Source organism: Kogia breviceps, chromosome 13 (assembly GCF_026419965.1).
Source record: "Kogia breviceps isolate mKogBre1 chromosome 13, mKogBre1 haplotype 1, whole genome shotgun sequence".
Taxonomy (NCBI): Eukaryota; Metazoa; Chordata; class Mammalia; order Artiodactyla; family Physeteridae; genus Kogia; species Kogia breviceps.
Genome location: NC_081322.1, coordinates 80,064,395 through 80,089,276, shown reverse-complemented (window position 1 = coordinate 80,089,276; position 24,882 = coordinate 80,064,395). Strand labels below are relative to the sequence as shown.

At 46.9% G+C, this 24,882-nt stretch overlaps 1 protein-coding gene across 1 annotated transcript in view; it reads right to left on the bottom strand.

The window, feature by feature from the left end:
- Positions 1–22,238, bottom strand: part of TIAM2 (TIAM Rac1 associated GEF 2) — a 262,812-nt gene extending 240,574 nt beyond the window's left edge. Inside the window, exon 1 of the mRNA XM_067011043.1 lies at positions 22,184–22,238. The gene's annotated coding sequence lies outside the window, so the exon portion shown is untranslated. The remainder of the gene's footprint in view (positions 1–22,183) is intronic.
- Positions 22,239–24,882: the final 2,644 nt, after the last annotated feature.

Sequence of the window (24,882 nt, the reverse complement as noted above, 5' to 3'; positions counted from 1 at the left end):
ACTTATTGTCTCAAGGTCCTGGAGGCCAGAAGTCTGAAATCAGAGTGTCTGCAGGACCATGGTCTCTGCGGAGGCTCGAGGGGAAAATCTGTTCCATGCCTGTCTCGTAGCTTCTGGTGGTTGCCTGTAATCCTCGGAGTTCCTGGACTTGTAGAAACATCTCTCCCATCTCTGCCTCTGTCGTCACATGGCACCTCCCATTGGGTCTCTGTCTCTCTTTGTTTTCTTCTTTTTTTTTAAATGATTTGGGGTTTTTTGTTTGTTTTTCGGTTTTCTTTTCTTTTCTCTTTTTTTTTGGCCGCACAACACAGCTTTTGGGACCTCAGTTCCTGGATCAGGGATTGAACCTGGGCCCTTGGCAATGAGAGCACACAGTGCTAACAACTGGACCACCAGGGGATTCCCTCTTCTCTTCTTTTTTTTTTTTTTTTAAATTTATTTATTTATTTTTGGCTGTGTTGGGTCTTCGTTGCTGTGCATGGGCTTTCTCTAGTTGTGACAAGCGGGGACTATTTGTTGCGGTGCACGGGCTTCTCGTTGTGGTGGCTTCTCTTATTGCAGAGCACAGGCTCTAGGTGCGTGGACTTCAGTAGTTGTGGCACGTGGGTTCAGTAGTTGTGGCTCACAGGCTTGTGGCTCGCGGGCTCTAGAGCGCAGACTCAGTAGTTGTGGCACACGGGCTTAGTTGCTCCATGGCATGTGGGATCTTCCCGGACCAGGGCTCGAACCCGTGTCCCCTGCATTGGCAGGAGGATTCTTAACCACTGCGCCACCAGGGTAGCCCTCTTCTCAAAGGGACACCAGTCATATTGGATTAGGGCCTACCCTAATGACCTCATCTCAGCTTGATTACCTCTGCAAAGACCATCTTTCCAATAAGGTCACATTTACAAGTACCAGGCCTTCAACATACCTTTTCAGGAGACATGATTCAATCCAGAACAGTTGTGGAAAAAGAAATCTCACCCCCAAAGAAATTCAGTCCCTTCCGGCTTAAAAATCTAATATCTTTATGATATTTAGTTTGTTAATCTGGGTTTTCCTCAGTTCCTGATCTCTTTTCTTCTTCTCTCTAGATGGAAGTAAGTTCCAGGAGGAGGCTGGGTCTGGGTCAGGCCAGGTGCTCTCGAGAAGCAGGGCCAAGCTGGCCTGGGTGAGGGATGCTCTTGGCAGACTTGCCCCTGTCCTCCCCAAGTCTGTCTTGCCTAGACCTGGGCATTGACCTTGGTCTCTGTAGCAAACACTGCCATCACCCATCCCACCATGGACTTCCATCAGTAGGACTCCACAGACTGTGTCCTCCTTCTCTCAACTGGGAGGCCTCCCCCTGTCTGCCGGGCTATTTTCAGCCCAGCTCTGTGCTTTGCTTTGAGGAATAGACAGGTTTTGGAAGTCCCCTTCCACCACACTTGGGGCCCTTGGGCACACAGGACTTGAGAGCTGTCCTCTGGTTATCAGTCTAGCTTTTTATTTTTCTTTTTCAGTTCACTGCTCCACTAGATTGGGGCTTCCCAAAGTTTCTGTGGGCTAAACAGGAGGGACACGCTTGGGGATCCCCCAGCTCTTCTCTGGTTTATTTTATGCCCATCCCCAGGGACAAGGCCCAATGGTCAGAGGACAGAACCCCACACAGCATTTCTCATCCTGCCTTTATCCCAGCTCCACACCACCTCAGCCCCCGCCCAGGAAAGCTGTTTCTCTGCTCTGTGTGTGCAGATGGCCCTTAGGATATCAGACATGCTTCTTTATTCTACAGTTTTCCTTGGAAATGCCCCAACCCAACAGTCTCATTTTTTTTTAAATTTCTTGGCCACGCCCTGCAGCATGTGGGGTCTTACTTCCCTACCAGGGATCAAACCCATGCCCCCTGCAGTGGAAGCGTGAAGTCTTAACCACTGGACTGCCAGGGAGGTCCCCCCAAACTTTTTTTATTTTTTTTAAACCAACAGTCTCATTCTTGACGTTTTGCTTCTGGAGATAAAGGAACAGCTTATATTAGACCAACCCTTCTGATGCAAACAGTTAGCAGGAAATCCAGATGAGCACACACTCACATGCTTGGGAGTCATCAAAGAGCTGCCCAGACACTGAAGTCTTAGATCAAAATCCCTGAGAAAAGGGAATTTTGGAGAGAGGAGTACAATGTTTGGATTCCTTTTCCCCTTGAGGCATTTTCCAATCACTAAGCTGCCAAGACAGCCAGAGAGAAGGTATCTGTGATAATGGATCTCATAAAGGTCTGGTATCCAGAATATATATAAACGTTGATGAATCAATTAAATTTTTTTAAAAAGTCGGACTTCCCTGGTGGCGCAGTGGTTAAAAATCCGCCTGCCAATGTAGGGAACACGGGTTCGATTCCTGGTCTGGGAAGATCCCACATGCCGCGGAGCAACTAAGCCCGTGCACCACAACTACTGAGCCTGCGCTCTAGAGCCCGCAAGCCACAACAAGAGAAGCCACTGCAATGAGAAGCCCACGCGCCACAACAAAGAGTAGCCCCTGCTCACCGCAACTAGAGAAAGCCCGCAGGCAGGAACGAAGACCCAATGTAGCCAAAAATAAATAAATGAATAAATAAATTTATATTAAAAAGTCATTGCAATTAAAAAATAGGCAAAAGATTGGACATTTACTATACAATAGAAGATATTCAAATAGCTAATAAACACTTGAAAAGATGCTCTACCTCAGGCATAAGGCCACAAAGAGACCCCGTTACGTACCCTCCAAATGGCTAAAATTTAAAAGACGATAATATCAAGTGTCAGCAAGGACATGCGTGAGTCTCATAAATTTCCGGTGGGAGTGTAAATTCATACAAACACTTTGGAAAAACTTTTTGACAATAACCACAAAAACAATAGCTGCAATGACCCAGCAATTTTCCCCCAGTCTATACACCTAACAGAAATGCACTTAGAGTGTACACAATGTGGGTATAAGAATGTAGCATCATTACTTGTATGAAATAGACCAAATGAGAAACAATTCAAATGTCCCTAAACAAGAGAATGGATAAATCAAGTGTGGTATATTTATATTACGGAATACTGTACAGCACAGTAAATTAATCAACTCATGTATGAATCTTACAAACGTGATGTTGAGAGAAAGAAGGCAGACATAAATTAATAGGTACTAGGTGGTTCCAATTATATAAAGTTCAAAAATAGGTGAAACTAATTTACCATGTAGGAGTCAAGAGAGTGGTTACCTTTGGTGCCTGTGAGGGGCAGGGAGAAGGGAGGAGTTCTGGGAATGTTCTATTTCTTGAACTGGATTGTGGTTACACGGGTGTGTTTATTTGAGTAAATCCACAAAACTGTAACTTATGTCCAGTGCATTTTCTGTATTTATGAAACTGTAATAAAAATATTGTTTAAACACACATTTCTCACATAGACTCAACACTGAAATTTAGAGCTATCGCTCTTAGTACATCTCGTCTTTGTGTAAAATAGGATATAAGCATCATTAAGACTGAAATTGTGGGGCTTCCCTGGCGGCACAGTGGTTAAGAATCCGCCTGCCAATGCAGGGGACACGGGTTCGAGCCCTGGTCCGGGAAGATCCCACGTGCCGCAGAGCAACTAAGCCCGTGCATCACAACTACTGAGCCTGCGCTCTAGAGCCCGTGAGCCACAGCCACTAAAGCCCGCATGCCTAGAGCCCGCGCTCACCGCAACTAGAGGAAGCCGTGCGCAGCAACAAAGACCCAATGTAGCCAAAAATAAATAAATAAATAATAATTTTTAAAAGACTCATATTGCTTTTTCGGTCTAATAATTAGACCAGGTAATAGTTGCCTTCAGGCAAGTCCTGCTCAAGTTGATCACCTTCAAGTTGAAGGTCTTGAGGTGGGATTCATAAATCACCCCACCTTCTTGAGCTCACCTCCAGACTTTACTTGTTTTAATTAGGTATGAATGTTCTTTAATTCCTCCTAGAGTCAATCAACAAAGGAATTATTCTTCTGTGAAAAACAGTCTTGCCGTCGCAGTGTTTTTTGTTTTTGTTTTTCAGTTTGGAGAATACAAAGACAGCACATTTTTATTCAGGGTCTTGCTCAAGGCCAAAGATCATCACTCCCAGACCCGACTCCTCCAGACACCTAGATCTTTCTCGTCTCATAACCTTACTTTCCTTTGTCACTTAGAACCCTCCTGGCATTGTCAGCTGCCTTTTAATACTGTATCCCATTTTGGCCATAGGGACTGTAGCATCCTGAAAGGCAGAGTGCACCTCACACTACATTTTTTTTAATATAAATTTATTTATTTATCTTTTTATTTTGGGCTGCGTTGGGTCTTCATTGCCGTGCACGGGCTTTCTCTAGTTGCGGCAAGCGGGGGCTACTCTTTGTTGCAGTGCACGGGCTTCTCATTGAAGTGGCTTCTTTTGTTGCGGAGCACGGGCTCTAGGCGCACGGGCTCAACAGTTGTGGCTCGCAGGCTCTAGAGCGCAGGCTCAGTACTTGTGGCGCATGGGCTTAATTGCTCTGCGGCAGGTGGGATCTTCCCAGACCAGGGCTTGAACCCGTATCCCCTGCATTGGCAGGCAGATTCTTTTTTTAAAAATTTCAATTTTATTTATTTATTTTTGGCTGCATTGGGTCTTCATTGCTGCGTGCGGGCTTTCTCTAGTTGCTGCGAGCAGGGGCCACTCTTTGTTGCGGTGCGCGGGCTTCTCATTGCGTTGGCTTCTCTTGCCGTGGAGCACGGGCTCTAGGCATGCGGGCTTCAGTATTTGTGGCATGTGGCTCAGTAGTTGTGGCTCCCGGGCTCTAGAGTGCAGGCTCAGTAGTTGTGGCACATGGGCTTAGTTGCTCCGCAGCATGTGGGATCTTCCCCGGACCAGGGCTCGAACCCGTGTCCCCTGCATTGGCAGGTGGATTCTTAACCACTGCGCCACCAGGGAAGTCCACCTCACACTACTTTTTAAATGCTACCGTCCTTGGGGTGGTATCTTGTGCAGTCACTCCCTAGAATTATTAGCTGTCGGATGGATAACAACCCATTTTTCCTTCCTGACCTCTGGAGGGGTGAGGAAGGGAGCACAGGAACAGCCTTAGGTTGGGTGAATATTTTTAATATAAGAACTTGTCACACTCCATGGAAGTAACCTAAGTGTCCATCAACAGATGAATGGATAAAGAAGATGTGGTATATATATATATATATGTATATATACACACACACACAATGAAATATTACTCAGCTATAAAAAAGAATGAAATAATACCATTTACAACAACATGGATGGACCTAGAGATTATCACACTAAGTGAAGTAAATCAGACAAAGACAAATATCATATATGATATCACTTATATGTGGAATCTAACTAAAAAATGATATAAATGAACTTATTTGCAAAACAGAAACAGACTCACAGATTTTGAAAACAAACTATGGTTATCAAAGGGGAAATGGGGGGGAGGGATTAATTAGGGGCTTGGGATTAACATACACACACTACTATATATAAAATAGAGAACCAACAAGGACCTACTGTATAGCACAGGGAACTCTACTTAATATTCTGCAATATAACCTATATGAGAAAAGAATCTAAAAAAGAATGAATAGATGTATACGTATAACCAAATCACTTTGCTGGATACCTACAACTAACAGAATATTGTAAATCAACTATACTTCAATTAAATAAACAGACAAACAGACAAATAAATAGGGACTTCCCTGGCGGTCCAGTGCTTAAGGCTCCAAGCTTCCACTGCAGGGGGCACAGGTTCAATCCCTGGTCGGGGAACTAAGATCCTACACGCCATGCCGAGCGGAGCATGGCCAAAATAAATAAATAAATAAATAAAAGTTTTAAAAAAAGAACTTGTCCTACTCAAGTGACTCCAGGTTTCATGACACAAACCCGATGCACCGACTCCCTGACAAGGAAAAGTGGCAGGGCGGGGAGACACTGCTGCAGGGCAGCGGTCCCAAAGCAGGTGCGGTGCTGGGAGGAGGATTTCAGGCACCAGCAGCCCCGGCAGAGATGGGCTGAGCGCAGAGCCTCAGAGTTCCTCCCTGATGAGCAAAGCTTCCGGACCAAGTCTTTGTTCCACTCCAGAATATCATGACGAATGACAGATGATAGCTATTGGTTGTTACAACGTGGCAGGCAACAGCAGAAGCATTTCACATATGCTATCTAATCTGCAAAGCAACTCAACAGAGGAAGAAACGTCCTTCTCCCTACTTTGCACAAGAGGCAACTAAAGCTAAGGGAGAGAAAATCGCTTGTCCAAGTTTTCATGGCAGTAGAAATAATAAAGCCAGCATTCAAATGCAAGTCTCCTGACCTCCGAAGCAGGGTCTAAGGAAAACAGGTACATAAAGAACTGATAGATAGTTAAAGGAGTCGAAGATGGAATAAGACGTGCACACAAATATCTATCTTACCAGACAGACTGTGGTAAGTGCCAGGGGAAGAGAACGAGCAAAGGGTCATGATCGTTTCTGGCTGCAGGAGATTCCACCAGTAGTTAAGTTGGGTGGGGAAATTTCACCTCCACGTTACAATATTTTGAAAGTCAGATTGAATCTTCTTCTGTAATGACATGATAGAGCCAGGCTGAGAGCAGACACTTCCAGAATTCCTCCCTGGAGAGGAAAGATCTCGGATCTAGATATCAATGGGATGAAATCTAAAAGTTGGAGCTGGCTCTAGGAGGCCCCCACATGGACACGCCTCCGCCTGACCCCTCCAGGCACTGTGGGCAAGATCTGGAAAAGACCACCAGGGCCCCTGGTAGGCACAGTGCTGTTGATGCTGTGAAAATACCCCACGGACCACGGTGTTTTCCTGAATGCGTATCACAAGATAGTGTCCAATGTGTGAAGATCCATCACACCACTTACCTGTCTGAAAGAAAAGCAACATGGGAAAAACTACTTTGATAAATGATTATGGGGTGTGTTATCATCTATAGAAAATAGTTATTTTATTTCTAAACAAAAAATGGTTTCGGGCTTCCCTGGTGGCACAGTGGTTGAGAGTCCGCCTGCCGATGGGGGGGACGCGGGTTCACGCCCCAGTCCGGGAGGATCCCACGTGCCGCGGAGCGGCTGGGCCCGTGAGCCATGGCCGCTGCGCCTGCGCGTCCGGAGCCTGTGCTCCGCAACGGGAGAGGCCACATCAGTGAGAGGCCCGCGTACCGAAAAAAAAAAAAAAAAGGTTTCAATGTCATTACCATATGTTTACTGTCATACACCCTTTGTTGAAGCTGCTACAAGTTGTCCTAATAAACTTTGATATTTACATTCAGGCATTTATATTTATATTTAGGCACAGTGGTTTACTTACTTTGGCATATACCTCAGCATGGCTTTTGTTTGAGGCTCTAAATTCTAGAGCAAGGGCTATAGACTCAGGGTCAGCTTAAAGTACCTAGAACTTGGTAATGGGGGAAACACGAGGAAGACTCTTATTCAAGCAACACTGTCAGTTTATTTGTGCAGAGAAATCTTTCTTGGAAATCTTCTTAACTTCCAATCCTTTTATTGAATTCTTTCACTGTTTGAAAGTCTGGCCCATGAGTTTCCAACATACAAACTGAAACCTTCTTCTATGGGAACATCTTCACAAAAATAGGGTGATATTGAGAGCCAGAGGCCACTGCATCTTACATCTGCTCAAGCAGCCCCACTCATTTAGCTACGCCTTCGTCCATCAGCTGCTCCGGGCACAGTGCAAGGCCTTGGGAAGGTAACGGCATGGCTCCTGCCTTACAGGAAGTTCCAGTCCAGAGTATGATGGATGTGAGGCTGATCCTGTTCCAGACCATTCTGGGGGCCGGGGGAACAAGCCCAGCCTGGGGGTTCGGAGGCATTCCTTCTCCGTCAGGCTGGTGGCTTTCAGACAGCTAAGCCTCTGCTTGATGCCCACGTGGCATGTCTCTATCTGAAGGTGTGTCTGAGTTGTCACTAGAAAGGACTTTGTAAATCATCCCCTTAGGGCTTCTCTGGTGGTGCTGTGGTTGGGAATCTGCCTGCCAATGCAGAGGACACAGGTTCGAGCCCTGGTCCGGGAAGATCCCACATGCCGCGGAACAACTAAGCCTGTGCGCCACAACTAGTGAACCCGCGTGCCACAGCTACTGGAGCCCGTGCACCTAGAGCCCGTGCTCCACAACAAGAGAAGCCACCGCAGTGAGAAGCCCGAGCACCGCAACGAAAGAGTGGCCCCCGCTCGCCGCAACTAGAGAAAGCCCGTGCGCAGCAACGGAGACCCAACGCAGCCAAAAATAAATAAAGTAAAAAAAAAAAAAAAAAAAAAATCCCCTTACATCAGAGCCTCAATAAATGGGGAAACTGGAAATTATGTCACATTTCCAAGCTTGATTCTGCAATACAAGCTCCACCAGATTGTGTTTTATTTATGTAGCTTTGTTTTCTGATTACCCCCAAACACATACACTATTATCCTTTTTTTTTTTTTTTTTTTTTTCGGTACGCTGGCCTCTCACCATTGTGGCCTCTCCCGTTGCGGAGCACAGGCTCCGGACGCGCAGACTCAGCGGCCCTGGCTCACGGGCCCAGCCGCTCCGTGGCATGTGGGATCTTCCCGGACCGGGGCACGAACCCGCGTCCCCTGCATCGGCAGGCGGACTCTCAACCACTGCGCCACCAGGGAAGCCCCAAACACATACACTATTTAAAGGACAGGGACAAACGTGGCTATTGATTCAGTGGTCATGAAAAGACAGGGACAAGAAAATTAGATATTCGGAGTAGAGGATATTCCAGATAATAAGAGGACAAGCAAACCATCTGCACTTAGCTTCTCTGCTCCCATCCTTGCTAAGGAAATGCAGACGCACTTGGATATGGTACCATAAACGCTCATCAGAATAAATATGCGTAAGCTGTCCTCACTTGCATAAGTCAATCATTAACTAGAGCAGCTGTTTGTATCACTTATACTGAGGCAATACAGCATAAACTCACTGAGATCATGAGCTCTGGAGTCAAGTGGAGCTGATGGCAGTCCTGCTTCCGCTGTTTCTTAGCTGTTTGGCTTTGGGTTAATTACTTCCTCTTCCTCTGGCCTCATTTTCCTCATGGGTAAAGTGGGGGCTATTCCCACTTCGTGAGGTTGTTGTGAAGAGTCGTGTGGGTGGTGTTTGACACGTTCCCTGCCTGTGACATGCACACATTTTTAAAAAATATTAACATCATTAGTGTTTAAATATCAAATTTTCCAAAAGGAGAACTGGTGTTGTATGTAATTCATCATCTAGATATGGAAGTTTGAGAACTCCCAAGGGTTTTGAAGGAGGTGATTCTTCAAGGCAGAAAGAAATTGGCCTGCTGCAGCTTTTGAAAGTTGCCCTGCACAGGGCTGAGCGCTGGGGCTCCCGAGTTCCTCTGTGGAGTGTGAAGCGTTCACAGTCATCCAGTGTAACCGGGCCTGAGCGCTAACCTGTCTCCTGCACGTGTGTTTTTATACTTTCTCCAGTAGCCCAGTTTTAGTCCCTTTGGGAAAAGCTTCCTCAATGATATGCAATTAGCTCTCTACCATGTAGTAAGCGTGCACCACAAAAGACCAGTCAGGATTTCCATTTGACGGGAAATTTTCTGAAAGGCCTGAAATCAGAAACAGGGAGTCTGTGTAATAGTGCGTGCCACGAGCTCGTGGGCCCGCGTGCCGCCCGCCCGGTGTCGCGAGGCTCAGGGAGGCTGAATGTTGCACCCTTCCTTCCTCACAGACACAGCAGTTTGTCTTCTGAAGTAATTACTGGTTCACATTTTTGCCGACCTTCTGGGGAAAATGCTACAGGACACTTCCACCCCTCTCACTGTCCCATGTATGGTTTACCCACTCTTAAACTCTCCCTGCAAGTTCTTGGGAGAACTTGTTTAAGTTTATGCAGACAATAAAGTAAAAACAATTCTTCAAGTTGCTTTAATTTAGTCATCATGATAGATGAGTGTCTTGGTGATGGGGAAGTCCAGAAGGATCTTTGAAGACTGAGGAGGAGCAACAGCAGGCAATGCCCCTCTGAGACGTGGGGTTAGGGGAGGGGACCTTCCAACATCATCCACGCCCTCTTCACACAAAACAAGGGCAGGGTCCTTCGATGGCTTCACCGGTGCGGGGAGAAGAGTCGGCATCATTTTTATGGTGACTCACCTGTAAACCTTAATTAAAAATCTGCTCATAATGCAACATGGTCAATCAACTCTACTTGAATAAAATAATTTAAACAAATCTGTTCATGGGAATTCCCTAGCGGTCCAGTGGTTAGGGCGCCGCGCTTCCACTGCAGGGGGCACAGTTTAGATCCCTGGTTGGGGAACTAAGGTCCTACATGCCACGTGGCTCGGCCAAAAAAAAGTTTTTTAATTGAAATTTTTAAATAAATTAAAAATCTGTGCAAATTATGTGAGATGAACAATAGTTGAGGAAAGCAACCTCACGACAGAGTTCTCCCCTGAATATAAAATGGGTCATGAAGGGCTTCCTTGGTGGCGCAGTGGTTGAGAATCCGCCTGCTGATGCAGGGGACACGGGTTCATGCCCCAGTCCAGGAAGATTCCACATGCCGTGGAGCGGCTGGGCCCATGAGCCATGGCTGCTGAGCCTGCGCGTCTGGTCGTGAAGATAAATCCAAACACCTTTCTTTTCCCCCTTAAATTCAAGACGTAGGTGGAAGTTCATAAATCCAGATACACTCTTAGTTTAAAACGTTTAAGTCATATCGACAGAGCAAGGAGAACTTTTGAAATCCAATGACCCTTTCATGAACTTTGTCATTAAAAACCTTCCAATATAATTAGGGGAAAATTAGTTTGAAATATTCTTTTTAAAGGGAGGTCCTTCATCTATCATCCTCTGAAGATATACTGCCATTCTCTGAAAGTTATTTACCAAAATAGAAAATGAATCAGTATACACTTATTATCTGGTATACAGTAGGTGTTATAAAATGAGCATAAGCATCTCTGTCACTAGAGATTCAATAAACTTTAAAAATTCCACCTGTCCTACTTCTTCCCAGGGAACATTATTATGGACGACAGGAAAGGCACATATGACAACACAACTATGAGTTTTATTTGTTTACACATTGTGGACGAGAGTAATGGATGATTGTGTAGGGTCTGTCTTTCAAAAATTTAGCTTTGAAATTTAAGCAATTAGATATAGCTCAAAGAAAAAAAGACTAGTCTTTTTATTGGTCATTATGTTTGCAAAATATTTTCCACACTAGCCTTTCAGGAGGGGGAGCCTGGAATTGAAAAGGGTGTCAACGGACTATTTTGGGTGAAATGTACTGATTTTAGTAGAGGGAAAACCATATGAGGTGAAACTGTTCATGTCCACATCCTTAACACACAGCCCTGTCCTGGAATATACTGGACACTCTGAAGTATTCCACAAATGAATGCATGACTTAAAGATGATGAACTCAATCACTACATAACAGAAGAAAGAAGAACATGATTTAATAGAAGGAAGACAAGAGAAAATAATTAGAATTCGAGTCTGAAGGCATAATTTACTTGACATGTTTCTGCTGTGCTTATCCTATTTCTTCCTTCTCTCTGCCTTTAATCTCCTGGTGGCCAATGTTTGTGTCGTATGTGGGAGGGCGGCGTGGACAGGAAAGTGTAAAAGCATTGGCCACCACTGCAGGTACCTGCTTAGTGTGTTGATAGTAATAAAAAAGGTGCTCAAAGATCATTAAGCCCAAACCCTCACTTCACAGATAAGGAAAGTAAGAAATCAAATGACTTGACTAAGGTCACTGACACAGCCAGCTGAACACAAGGAGTATTGTATCATTATTTATTACTCTGGGGAGGAGGGGCTATGATGACAGATAAAACTTCTCATAGACCTGCCTGATATCAGCCCCTAACCCCCAACACAGTATCGAGTTTGTTTGGTTTGACCAATTGATTGCTTGCTTGTGCATTGATTTTGACAAGGAATGCCCAGAAAATAATGTTCTTAAAATCTTACTTTGCGGGCTTCCCTGGTGGCGCAGTGGTTAAGAATCCGCCTACCAATGCAGGGGACACGGGTTCGAGCCCTGGTCCAGGAAGATCCCACATGCCGCGGAGTAACTAAGCCCGTGTGCCACAACTACTGAGCCTGTGCTCTAGAAGTCATGCTCCACAACAAGAGAAACCCCCACACCACAACGAAGAGTAGCCCCCGCTTGCCACAACTAGAGAAAGCCTGCGTGCAGCAATGAAGACCCAATGCAACTAAAATAAATAAATTTAAAAAAAAAAAAGAAGAAGAAGAAGAAGAAGCTGCATGAGGAAAGGGGCCAGGCTGGTCTAGTTTTGCTCACAATTGTACCCCTTGCACCCTTCATTTGCTTTGCACATGGGAGGTGTATGATAAATATATGTTTATTAACTAACCTAATAGAAGGGAATATGAAATAGTATGAACATTTGGATAATGCCTCTGTATAAGTAAATACCAAATGCTTGTGATTATAAAATTGATTACTCCTTTATTAGAAAAATAATTCACATGTTTAAGAAGGCGTCAACTACAAGTCTGGGAGGAAATGGAAGGCAAGAAATCCAGAGGCTTGAGGAGAAAATCAGACCTTTCTTCCTCAGATCCGTCTCTGTTTCTGATTCCCTAAATTTTCCATTACTCTAAACCACAAGCTTCTGCAAGGCTCAGTGTGTTTTAATTAAACCCAACGATGAACGCAGACTTTCCGAACTCCTTCCCGGTTTGCGCCCTTATGCTTCCAAGCAGGCTTTAAAGAAAACAGTGAGGAGGCCCGATACTCAACAAGGCCTTAGGAGTTTGCGTTACTCCGCCCAGAACGGAACCACAGAATAACGGTGCAGAGACTTACCCTGAGGGCCTAGAGTGGCACTGAATTATCATTCCCTTGCCTCCTGGGATCGGCATTTTGTTCTTTATTTGCCTGGTTTGTGTTCACAGAGTTAAAGCTCCGTCTGTGTGACTCAGGCCATGAAAATGCTTGACTTGGCAACCCACGTGGCTATTCCCCACACGGGCCTCAGCCGAGGGCCCGGAGAAGCAAGAAGGCTGGCCCCACAGCCCTCTCTGGTGGCGTCTGTAATGTCCCTGCGGCCCCTGCCAACAGCCACGGTGGAGGGAGGCTGCAAGGGGAAGCTGTGTCCTGAGTTAAACTCTCCTCCAAGAGGTGGCCTCACAAAACCGCATGGCATCCACGGGGAGACTTTCTTCCTTACTTTCTTCTTTCTCTTCTTCCTCCCTTCCTTTCCTTTCATTCTTTTTCTTTCGTTTCTCCTTTTCTTGATCCTTCCCTCCCTCTCTCCTCTCCCCCACGCCCTCCTTCTTTCCTTCTTTCTCTGTGGGTCTCTCTCTCTTTTTTTTTTTTTTAAATTTTTTTTTGGCCTCGCTGCGTGGCTTGCGGGATCTTAGTTCGCCAACCAGGGATCAAACCTGGGCCCTCACCTGTGGAAGCGCGGAGTCCTAACCACCGGACCGCCAGGGAATTCCCTCTCTGTGGGTCTCTTGTGAAAATGAAAAGAACAAAAATCTCAAAGAACTATTCAAGGGCTTCCCTGGTGGCGCAGTGGTTGAGAATCCGCCTGCCGATGCAGGGGACGCGGGTTCGTGCCCCAGTCCGGGAAGATCCCACATGCCGCGGAGCAGCTGGGCCCGTGAGCCATGGCCGCTGAGCCTGCGCGTCCGGAGCCTATGCTCCGCAATGGGAGAGGCCACAACAGTGAGAGGCCCGCGTACCACAAAAAAAAAAAAAAAAAAAAAAGAACTATTCAACTAGCAGACATTTCTATGTGTCCCCTGGCCTTTCCTAGGTCCGTCCCTCTCTCCAACTCAGCCCTTTGCTTTCCATGTAAGAGATACAGGTAGCTCTTATGCAAAAGTATGAAGAAACCGAGAGGAAATCAACAACTAGCCCTTACAGAATTGTTGCAGTTATACTTTAATCTGACAAACATGGCCTGAGGGTTACCTGCATGGTCTCTGCAGATTACATGGGTGTCGCCCACAGGGCCAGTTAGTATCCTTGGCTACTGTGTAACACTCAGAGAGGTTGGTGAGATAATCTTGGTTCAGGACACTGAACCACATTATACTCGAAACACAGACTATGAAATGACTTTCGGACTCTGAGCAAAGTTATAACATTTACATTTGCTGAGTCTGCCAAGTTGACCGGTAGATAAGGAAAAGATACATAGTTTAAATATTAAACAATGCAATTAGGGGGGCAATCCCCTCCTACAGGTGGACCAAGAAACTAGTTTGCAGCCTGCACACATTCGTTTCGCAGAGAAGCGTGGGTTTCAGCTAACAGGTCTCCAAGGCCTTCATCCCAGTAATGGCACGGTCCCCATGCACGCCTCTGGGAACTGGATGGCTGGATTGCAGCCACAGGGCCATAAAGATAAAAATTCAGGAAGTCAGTTGGTCCACTTCATTTTAGTCCACTGGTTTGAAATTCTCAGGCCAGCATTAGCTGGTGAGTTTTTTCATTTGTTTGTTTGAATAGAATAAGAGGATCTGAGTACCAGCCCGTCACTTTATTTATTTATTTTTTTAAATTTATTTATTTATTTTTGGCTGTGCTGGGTCTTCATTTCTGCGCGAGGGCTTTCTCCAGTTGCGGCGAGCGGGGGCCACTCTTCGTCGCGGGGCGCGGGCCTCTCACTGTCGCGGCCTCTCCCGTTGCGGAGCACAGGCTCCAGACGCGCAGGCTCAGTAGCTGTGGCTCACGGGCTTAGTTGCCCCGCGGTATGTGGGATCTTCCCAGACCAGGGCTCGAACCCGTGTCCCCTGCATCGGCAGGCGGATTCTTAACCACTGCGCCACCAGGGAAGCCCAGCTGGTGAGTTTTAAAGGAGAATTCATGGCTTGGAACAGCTCGAGGCTCGCTGCCTTTCCAGCGTGCAAAGTCATTCTTTTCCTGAGTGTTCAGCACTTCGAGTCTTCCTCGGCATCCCGGCTCCGCTCTCTGGGAATAGGTGCACCTTTTGGTAGGTGAGCGCCAAGTGCTCAATCCAGGAAATTGTTATCGGAATGATTTACATGCATGTCCTGAGCCCCGCTGGGCACTAAAGAGGTGGTTGCTTTGCTAGTAAATCCTGCATTCGTCCACATTAATTAAGGTAATCTGAGTCTGCAGTCAAGCGTACACTTTTCAATGAGCAGCCAACTTTCCTTCTATTAAATTTTGAGGAGAATATATTACCAAATTCTGGGAAACAGCCTCGGCAAGAAGCTGAGCTGGAGTAGGTTGAGGAACTCAGGCGTGGTAAGCTGCCTTCTCTGAACACATCCAGGCCGTGCGCGCACAGCAAGTCAGATGGTGTCACTGCTTCCAACGCCCCCATGGCAGTCTCGATCCAGCCACAACCACCGGAAGGACAGAGGAGCACTGCAGTGACAGAGGACAGGCTCGGAGTCTGTGCTCAGAGGAGGATGTAAAATGAAGAAGAAACCCGGACCATGAGCTTTTGGAGACCGTAATCCAGTTGAGGGGGGAAAGATGGCGCCCATGAAAGTGGAAGTAACACCGCTGAACGGCAGGTGAGCCTGAACCAAAGGATGGGACAGAGCTTCAAGGAGGGAGAGACGAACGTGTGGGAGTGAAGAGGGAAGGTGGGGAGGATGCCAGCTACAGGCTCCGGACCTGCAGAGGAGGAGGAAGGGGGTACCAAGGGAGGCGGTGGGAGGAACCACGGCTTGAAGCAGCGGTCATGTTGGGACATGGAGGGCCCTGAGGGTCAAGCTGGCACTTGCCCTGGCCTCTCCTGGGCCATCCAGAGCACCAGTGTGTTCTGAGGGAGGGGGAAGAAGAAAGCACCATTTTACAAAGGCTAATACGGAGGTTGAGATGGATGGGCAGACAGCATGAAAGCCCAGCAGTGGACAGATCTGTTAGGACACTGCACTCATTGCTCAGGTCTGTGGTTTGTTTTTTTTTTTTGGCGGTACGCGGGCCTCTCACTGTTGTGGCCTCTCCCGTTGCGGAGCACAGGCTCCGGACGCGCAGGCTCAGCGGCCATGGCTCACGGGCCCGGCCGCTCCGTGGCATGTGGGATCTTCCCGGACCAGGGCACGAACCCGCGTCCCCCGCATCGGCAGGCGGACTCCCAACCACTGCGCCACCAGGGAAGCCCAGGTCCGTGGTTTTGAATGCTGGGTGTGCATCCCGGGTACGCCGAGGTGATGCCCTGGGATGTGGGGAGAAAATATCAGAATTCTTATTTGTACTTCCTTTTTAAATTCTCATCTTTTTTTGAGTCTATTTTATGTATTTTAAATGAACATACCCGTTTAATAGAAAATATGTATATTATAGACTGACTTGTACCCAAATTCACATGTTGAAGCCCTAACCCCCAATGAGACAGTATTTGGAGATGGGGCCTTAAGGAAGTATTAAAGGTTAAATAGGGTCATAAGTGTGCAGCCTTATTTTGATAGGACCCTTATGAAAAGAGGAAGAGACACCAGGCCTCTCTCTCTCTCTCTCTCTCTCTCTCTCTTTCTGCACACACACAGAGAAGAGGCCATGTGGAGATACAAGGAGGTGGCCGTCTATAAGCAAGAAGAGTCTCATCAGGGGACTTCCCTGGTGGCGCAGTGGTTAAGAATCCGCCTGCCAATGCAGGGGACACGGGTTCGAGCCCTGGTCAGGGAAGATCCCACATGCCGCGGAGCAACTAAGCCCGTGCGCCACAACGACTGAGCCTGTGCTCTAGAGCCCGCGAGCCACAACTGCTGAGCCCGTGTACCGCAACTACTGAAGCCCGCGTGCCTAGAGCCCCTGCTCCACAACAAGAGAAGCCACCGCAATGAGAAGCCTGTGCACCGCAACGAAGAGTAGCCCCTGCTCGCCGCAACTAGAGAAAGCCCACGCGTAGCAATGAAGACCCAACGCAGCCAAAAGTAAATTTAAAAAAAAGAAGAGTCTCATCAGAAACCAACCGTGATGGCAACTTGATCTTGGACTTCTGGCCTCCAGAATCGTGAGAAAATAAAATTCTGTTCTTTAAGCCGCCCAGTCCGTGGCAGCCCTAGCAGACTAATACAGCACATAATACGTAAACAGTCAAAAATTGGAAGAGTGAATTGTACAGATTTTGTTAATGCACATGATCGAAAGAGTTTGGGGGACGTTGCTCTGGGTGCTAGGTTTCCTAGTTGAGAAGGCAGTGAGTGCTAAGAGCTTCTTCAGGGGAAAAATAGGAGCTCCGTGAGCCACTGGATATAGAAAATGAGAGGAAGAGAAGTATGAACTTCCCAGTGATCTCTGGGATTTTCAGTCTGGGAGAGGGGGAGAGCTGTCTCTATCCCGTGGGAGATAAGGATGGCAAGAGTTGATCCCATGGAAGGGTCAGAGAAGCTCAAGGACCACAGCACTGGATGTCCTCCGAATGAGAAAGAGATATGGCCAGAGAGGGGAAAGGCAAACAGGGATTTCAGGGCCACAGAGGTCAAGGGAAAAGAGACTTTGGAGGAGGTCACAGTGGCCAATAGTATCAAGGAGGTCAAGTGGAACGACCCCGAGAAACGTCTTGTGGAATTCCACAAGGAGGTCATTGACGACATCTAAAAAGTGACTCCGGTAGAGGGGAGGGGATGCAAGCTGGACTGTAGGGGGTTAAGAAGGGACAGATGGGGAGGAAATGAAGGCATCAGGTTATGTTTAGATTTTAACTATTAAAATGTGTCAAAGTCAGAACTGCACAGGGTGGGAGGTAAGCGTTCCCTTCATCTCCAACCCCTGAGGAATTCCCTGTTACTAGTTAAACAGTGTTAAGTGTTAATGGGGGCTGGAAAGGTGGGACACGGGGGTGAGGGGGGATGGGTGAGGCTACAATAAAGTGCTCAGTCCTGTCCCAGAGCCTTCCAGACAGCTCTGGCTTTGTGTGTGAGCTTGTGTGGGGGACAGAATACAAGACAAAGCCAGACGGGATACATAATTCTCAAACCCATACGCTGATGAGAAGTCTGGAAATTTTTCCCAAATTTCATACCTTATTTGATAGTTGAATGTCAGAAGATCTGACATAAAGGGCGGGAATAAATGGCAGGAAGAGACTGAAGTTCATTTGGGCATCTCGGCCACCAGCAATCAGACGCCCAGAAGACACCATCTCAGTATTCTGCCTTCGCCTGGGTGTAAACTTGTTTACTATCCATTTCACAAGTGTGCAGACAAATTGAAAGTCACATGTGAGAATTAATGAATCCTTATAAAATTCTTTGGGATCCACAGATGAAAGGGACTGTTTAAGTACAGAGTATTATCAGCTAACTGTGGAGCGCACTGAAAGAACAGGATTCTCCCAGAGAATAAACTATGTCCTGGGAATAAATTCAGTAATTGTGGAAAATGCATTAAACATTTTAGGTGAAAAGCCATAATTACTGATAACTCTTCAGCAGGCAATCTTTCCAATTCTAGAATTATCTTACTGCTTCACATCCTGGGATGTTTGTGGATCTCATACAGAATTTCAACATCTGTTTCATAGAATCATTGACTCTCAGGTCTGGAGGCGTCACCTGATCTGACACCCCTTTGCTCATTAAATGCCCTCTGTGATAGCTAGGAAAAAAATGGCAGCCTACCCCATGCTCAGTTTCTCCAGCTGGGCACTGGTTAGCCCCCATTCTCACTTTCTTCTGTCTAAAGATAGTTTTAAAAGTCCTTTTTACCATCTTTGCAAGCCAAGGTTCATTTAAGGCTTCTGCTGTCCTAAGTTCCTTCTCATGTCCATCCTTGGTTATTCATTCTTCTCTATGTTTTTGCACACCTTTCAAAATTCTGATCCCACTGGTGAGGCCCCAAGTTTTCTGCAATAATGACTTAAAATTTTTGGCGCAAATGTGCACACACTCACCCAATGGTTTTTTGTGCACAGTGACCTGCCTAAACTAAAAAAATGAAACCTGACATGACTGCAGGGTCAATATGATTCATATAAATTCTCAGAGTGGTTCAGCAGGTCACTTCACATTAGGCTGAAGAGGTTTTCTTTCTTTCTTTCTTTTTTTTTTTTTTTGCGGTACGCGGGCCTCTCACTGTTGTGGCCTCTCCCGTTGCGGAGCACAGGCTCCGGATGCGCAGGCTCAGCGGCCACGGCTCACGGGCCCAGCCGCTCCGTGGCACGTGGGATCTTCCCGGACCGGGGCACGAACCCGTGTCCCCTGCATCGGCAGGAGGACTCTCAACCACTGCGCCGCCAGGGAAGCCCTGAAGAGGTCTTCTTAAGATCAATGGAACTGATGTTACAGTATCAGTCCCTGGCTCAAGCCAACAATGAACTGTTTGTACCAGAGAGCATAACTGGTTTGAATAAAGTAACGATGGGACTCAGGACTGGCTGCCCACCCGGACCCAAGGCCTCCTGCCCGCGCCCTCAGTCATGACAGGGTGAGGCAGAGCGTGAGTGGCTCAGAACAATTACTGCATGGGCCTCGGGAAAAACATCACAGTAGCATCCACACAGGGAGACCTGAGGCTGGTGCTCTGCCAGGGAGAAAAGACAATGACAGAAAGAAAGACAGGAGCCAGGAGAAATACAGCCTCATGGAAATACGTCTTGGCTAAGGGAGGGGAAGAGGGGTGACATACAAAGAAAGATGGGAGGAATATTCAGAAATTACTCAAGGTGTGCCTTTGCCCAGTCTCATCCATATTTGGACCCCCCCAGGTGGACATCCAGTGTGTGTGTTTTTTTTTTTTAATATTTATTCATTTATTTGGTTGCTCTGGGTCTTAGTTGTAGCATGTGGGACCTTCATTGCCACGTGCGGGATCTTCGCTGTGGCACGTGGGATCTTTAGTTGTGGCATGCGGACTCTTAGCTGAGCCATGTGGGATCTAGTTCCCTGACCAGGGATCGAATCTGGGCCCCCTGCGTCAGGAGAGCAAAGTCTTAACCACTGGACCACCAGGGAAGTCCCCATCCAGTGCGTGTTTAAGGAGAGCCTTAAACCTTTAGGTATGTGTATTATGCCTGGGGGCGGGGAGATTGCAGGCAAGAATGTGCACGTGTGCACCTGCATGTCTGTCTGGAAGGGAGGGCTGCCTGTAGGCCAGGGTGGGGCTGGCATGTGCTGGTTTATGCCCCCTTGGCTGAGAGGTTCAGGGAGGGGGAAAAGTACAGGTGGGGAATGTACCCATTGCAAAGGTAGGGATCTACCCCTGAGGTGCACACCCCTGCAATCTCATTCCGAGTTCAAAGAGGTAACAAAAGGGGTGTGTGTACCCACGGTGTGGGTCTGCCACACATGAAAATAGATTCCCAAGTGCTTACACTCTAGAATTTTACAGTGCAAACCAGGAGGCAGCTCCTAATAACGTGGCAACAAAACAGTAAATGTTGAAGCTGCGGTCTCTCAGCAGGCATGAAGAAATGGTTGATCTTGGATCCACGGGCAGCCATGAATACAATGAGGAAGTCATAGAGCAGGAATCATCCAAAACGGAAGTTTCAAGGTCACAGAGAATTTTTCCTCTTATCCAAACGAAACAGTCTCAGGAATGCCATTCGGTGAGCAGAGGCTGTGAAATTCCACAAAAATGGAATTCTCTCCACGTGAGATTCTCAGTTCACTGAGGTTTTCACCCCACATTGATTTGTGGAGGGAGAGGCTGAGGGCAGCTCTCGATATTTAAGCTCTTCCCAGAAAGAGTGCAGAACTGACTAGGCGTGTCCGCTCATCTGAACCCGGGCCTTTTTCATGTATTTGACAAAAAGAGCTAACTCTCTAAGAAGACCATTTTCACATTAGCCACATAGTTAACTTTAATGTTCATATAACAGTTCAATGGGATGTTGACCAATAACAAGACATTTTAAAAGAGCGCTTTCAAAAATAGAAACTCAGGCAAAATACTACTCCCCGCATGGGTGACAAGGAGGCAGGCACGCTCTTCTCAATCAACCTCAAAGATCGTCCTGTTTGGGGGGAAGGAGTTATATTTTTTCTACTCAAAAAGATTACTTGCAATAATCTGATGTGGTTTCACAAAATTGGTTGGATCCAAGGCTAACAAATGGCTCAAGAAACGCTGTCATGTTTCAAGAGAAAAGTAAAACTGTTATATGGACACGAGGTCGTGGGTGTAGGAACGAAGGCGTCTGTGCAGGGACGGTGGAGGAGGCTGTCGCCCAGTGCCGGGGGCCCCAGAAAGGCTGCCCAGAGGGGCTGACACGTGAGGGAGTCCTGCAATGCAGGCGGGGGAGGAGGGGCTAGAGATCGTGCCAGACAGAGAACAGCGAGAGCAAAGGCACAGAGGGACCCAGCAGTCGATGGGTCCAGGAGTGAGGAAGGGGCAGCACAGGATGAGGCTGAGGATGGGGATGGGGTGGGCCACAAAGCCCTCGGAAGCCGGGCTGGGAGGCTGGACTTAATCCTGGGGGAGACAAGGCCCTTCCCGGGGAGTGACGCGGTGGGACATGCATCTAAGTTTAGGTGGAAGGTGGTCAAACTACAGCAGGGCAGGCAGATTGACCAGAAGCTTAACATTATCAGCCAAACACGAGCAACAGAGAGCAAATGAGTCAGCAGAAGACCTCGTTTGCTTTTTTTTTTTTTTGCGGTACGCGGGACTCTCACTGTTGTGGCCTCTCCCGTTGCGGAGCACAGGCTCCGGACGCGCAGGCGCAGCGGCCACGGCTCACGGGCCCAGCCGCTCCGCGGCACGTGGGATCTTCCCGGACCGGGGCACGGACCCGCGTCCCCTGCATCGGCAGGCAGACTCTCAACCACCGTGCCACCAGGGAAGCCCCAATGTGACACCACCCTCTGTGCCCCGTGGAAGCTGACTCTATGTTCATTTTGAAAACAACAAAGGGAACGGAGTCCTGTTTGACATTTTTGGCGGGGAGCTTAACCTTTTAAGCTGAACCACTTATTATCCGATTTTCTTTTCCATCAGAATCTTGGGGGGGTGGGCAGGGGCAGTGCCGAGAAGGAGCGAATGAGAAGCTTCTGTATGAGGGAGCTGGGGGCACAGAACGGCGCTGCTAACCTCTCCACACCAAGCATTTTACTTCTCCTAGACATCTGAAAAAATCTTGACTTTCATACCAATGCAGGTGAGGCATTTCTAACGGCTCTGCTAACTTCAGGACAGCCTGCTCATTAGGAGCCGGGGAAGAGGGCAGGTACCAGCTGGTAGCAAATGGAATTCACTACTGACCTTAAATTTAAACGAGATCCATGAAGAGGAAGAACTTCATATTCTGCTAGACTTCGACACTCCATTATCTTCCGAGTCATTCTGTCCTGGAAGAAAACAGCAAGTGGGCTCGTTAAATTACTCATATGTGAACGATCGATTCACACTGCATTAAACGAAGAGCTGACATTTCATGGACAAGAAGAAGCGCAGTTCAGAACGAATTACTACTATGACGATGCCTGCAAAAGCCTGATTTTTGAAGTTTCATTTATGCAAATGACAGATAACCTGACTCTTCGTTTTGGTGATCAGCTCAGCTAAAGCGTCATTTAGTATTGCTGCGCGAGAGTAGCAAGAAATGGTTATAAAGAGAAAAGGTTGCAGGTCCTGTATTTGATTCAGACTCGGCAGCTGAGATACGTTTCAGTGAAATGTTATCTCCTTGCTGGTTAATACATCCAGCAAATGTTAAATGAAGGGGTTTAAACTTCATATTTGTGATCACAAAGTCTTGGAAATGGGTAAGATTCTCCTTCGTAGATGAAGAAATAAGATCCAAAGAAGCTGTCCTACCCACAATCTAGTGGCCAGTTACCGATCAAACCACAAGTTCTTTGATAAGTGCTCTTTCTGCTACATCAGACTTCATTTAGGTGTCGGCGTTCTGAAACAATACCTCTTATGAAGAAGACTTCTGAGTCACGAAACACTTTAAATTTCACGCTGATTTTAAACTTATTTTGTAGTCTTTTAAAATGCGGAAGTCATTTTCCTTTTTTGCAAAGAAATTCTAATAATGAGCTCGTCTCCACTTTTCATGGAGAAATGAGTCCCACTGGGGTATGACAAAACCAACTCGCCCCATGACTTTCCCCTGTTTTCAGCCAGAGACTAGCCTGGCCTAAACCCTAGAAGAAATTGCTCTCCCGGAAGGGCTCTCTGTCCCTGGCTCCATGGCACTTGGAAAATCTCAGAGTGCTGAGTGGCTGGAGGCTTCAGGCTGATGGACTTCAAACCTCTCGTTACTTAAAAAAAGTGCAGCGCAGTTCAGATCATCAATTAAAGGGTGAGCCAGTTGGAGAAAACCAGAAAGAAACGTGTTAATTGAACATCTGTTGGGACTAGGCCCTGTGTTCTCTGCTTTAAATACATGATCTCATTCTGTTCTCACAACTCTCCCACAGGTATGCCTGGGCACCTCTGCATTTCACAAATTTTACAAATGAGGCTGGGTTCTTTGGTTCAGCTAGTATTTACCTGAACATCTGCTACCTGCCAGGCACCAAGGTGGGTGGTCAGTCTACAAATGAGAAATGGATAAGCTCTGTCTCCTGCCCACAGTGAGGTCACAGTCTAGCAGAGATGGGGCAGGGGGGAGTCAAGCACCTTAATCGGAACTATGTTGTTCCGACAGCAGCTTGTAGCCCCATTAGATAGAAGATCATGAAACCAGTTTAGTGGGTCTTGAACAGCACTCAAAATAAATAAATGAACAAAGTAGAACAGAGTAGCACAGAATGGAAAATATCAGAGAGCATGGAGTAAAGGTAAGGCAACTCACATGGATATATGTCTATATCTCTTATCAATCATGTATATACGTCTGTGTGCATTGATTTGCAATGGAAAATATATTTTCTTTTGTAGGTGATGGAGGAAAAAATTGTGAAATCTGTCAAGTTATAGAGCAAAGTGACAAGCGCTCTGTTAGGAGGTCATGCGAAATGGTAAGTGCAAACAGGAGGGAGCGTCTGCCTGCAGATGAATTTGCACTTAGCTCCAGAGTAAGCTGGGGATAATTTTGGTTCCTCACCAAAGACAAGTCTCTTAAGGATGGGATGCCCACATCTAATGCTCAAAGCTAGGAAGAGCTTGAGAAGGGCTGGGGTGAAGTTTCCAGGACTAGAGAGGAAAACAGAGTAGGGGCCCTTCTCCCGGTCTGGGAAAGGTGGCACCCATGAAGCCACAAAAGGCACAATGACACCAATGGAGCCAGACTCAAGAAGAGGGGATTAAACCTCAAGGAGATGGAACCCAAATCTAGCCCGAATTGCTAGAACTGTGGAAGCTGCTGGAAGGTCTCTCAATTCCCAGCTTCCCACTGTAGAGAGAGTGTAGGAGAGCCTCCGGAGTGTGGAAGGTAGAAGCCAGGGAGCCAGATGTGGGTTCCTTTAAATGATCTTAATCTCAAGAACAGCGCCCCCTTTGGGATGACAGGTTACTGCGACCTTCCTTAGCAGGATAAAACAGTTACTCAGTTTTCTTTTCTTTTAACACGACTTCCTTCGGACATATTCTAGATACCATGCTTACAGGTTGAGGATTTGCAGCAGTCCGCGGGATGGCCACGCGGAGATACTTTCTCAGCTGTCTGAGTATGGACTCAAGGTGAGAGAAGAAAGATCTTCCTGTAGAGTAACCTGAGTTACTCATGTCGGAAGCCTCTCTGATGTGGGTTAAGAGACTATGCAGTAAGACCTAGCTCAGGGAGGCAGCTAAATTCACTGTGTCATTTTGGTGACTTGGTTATTGCATATTTATTTTTTAACAAGCAATGACATGAGATAATGTCAAGATTAATTATCTTATCTGTTATTTAACGCATATTTTTTTGTGGCACAGACTTATGTGATGATGACAAGCACTGGGAACTATACAAAATAAACAGCCCCAGAAATGTATAGAAAAGTAATGAATAGATGTTTATGCTTTATGTT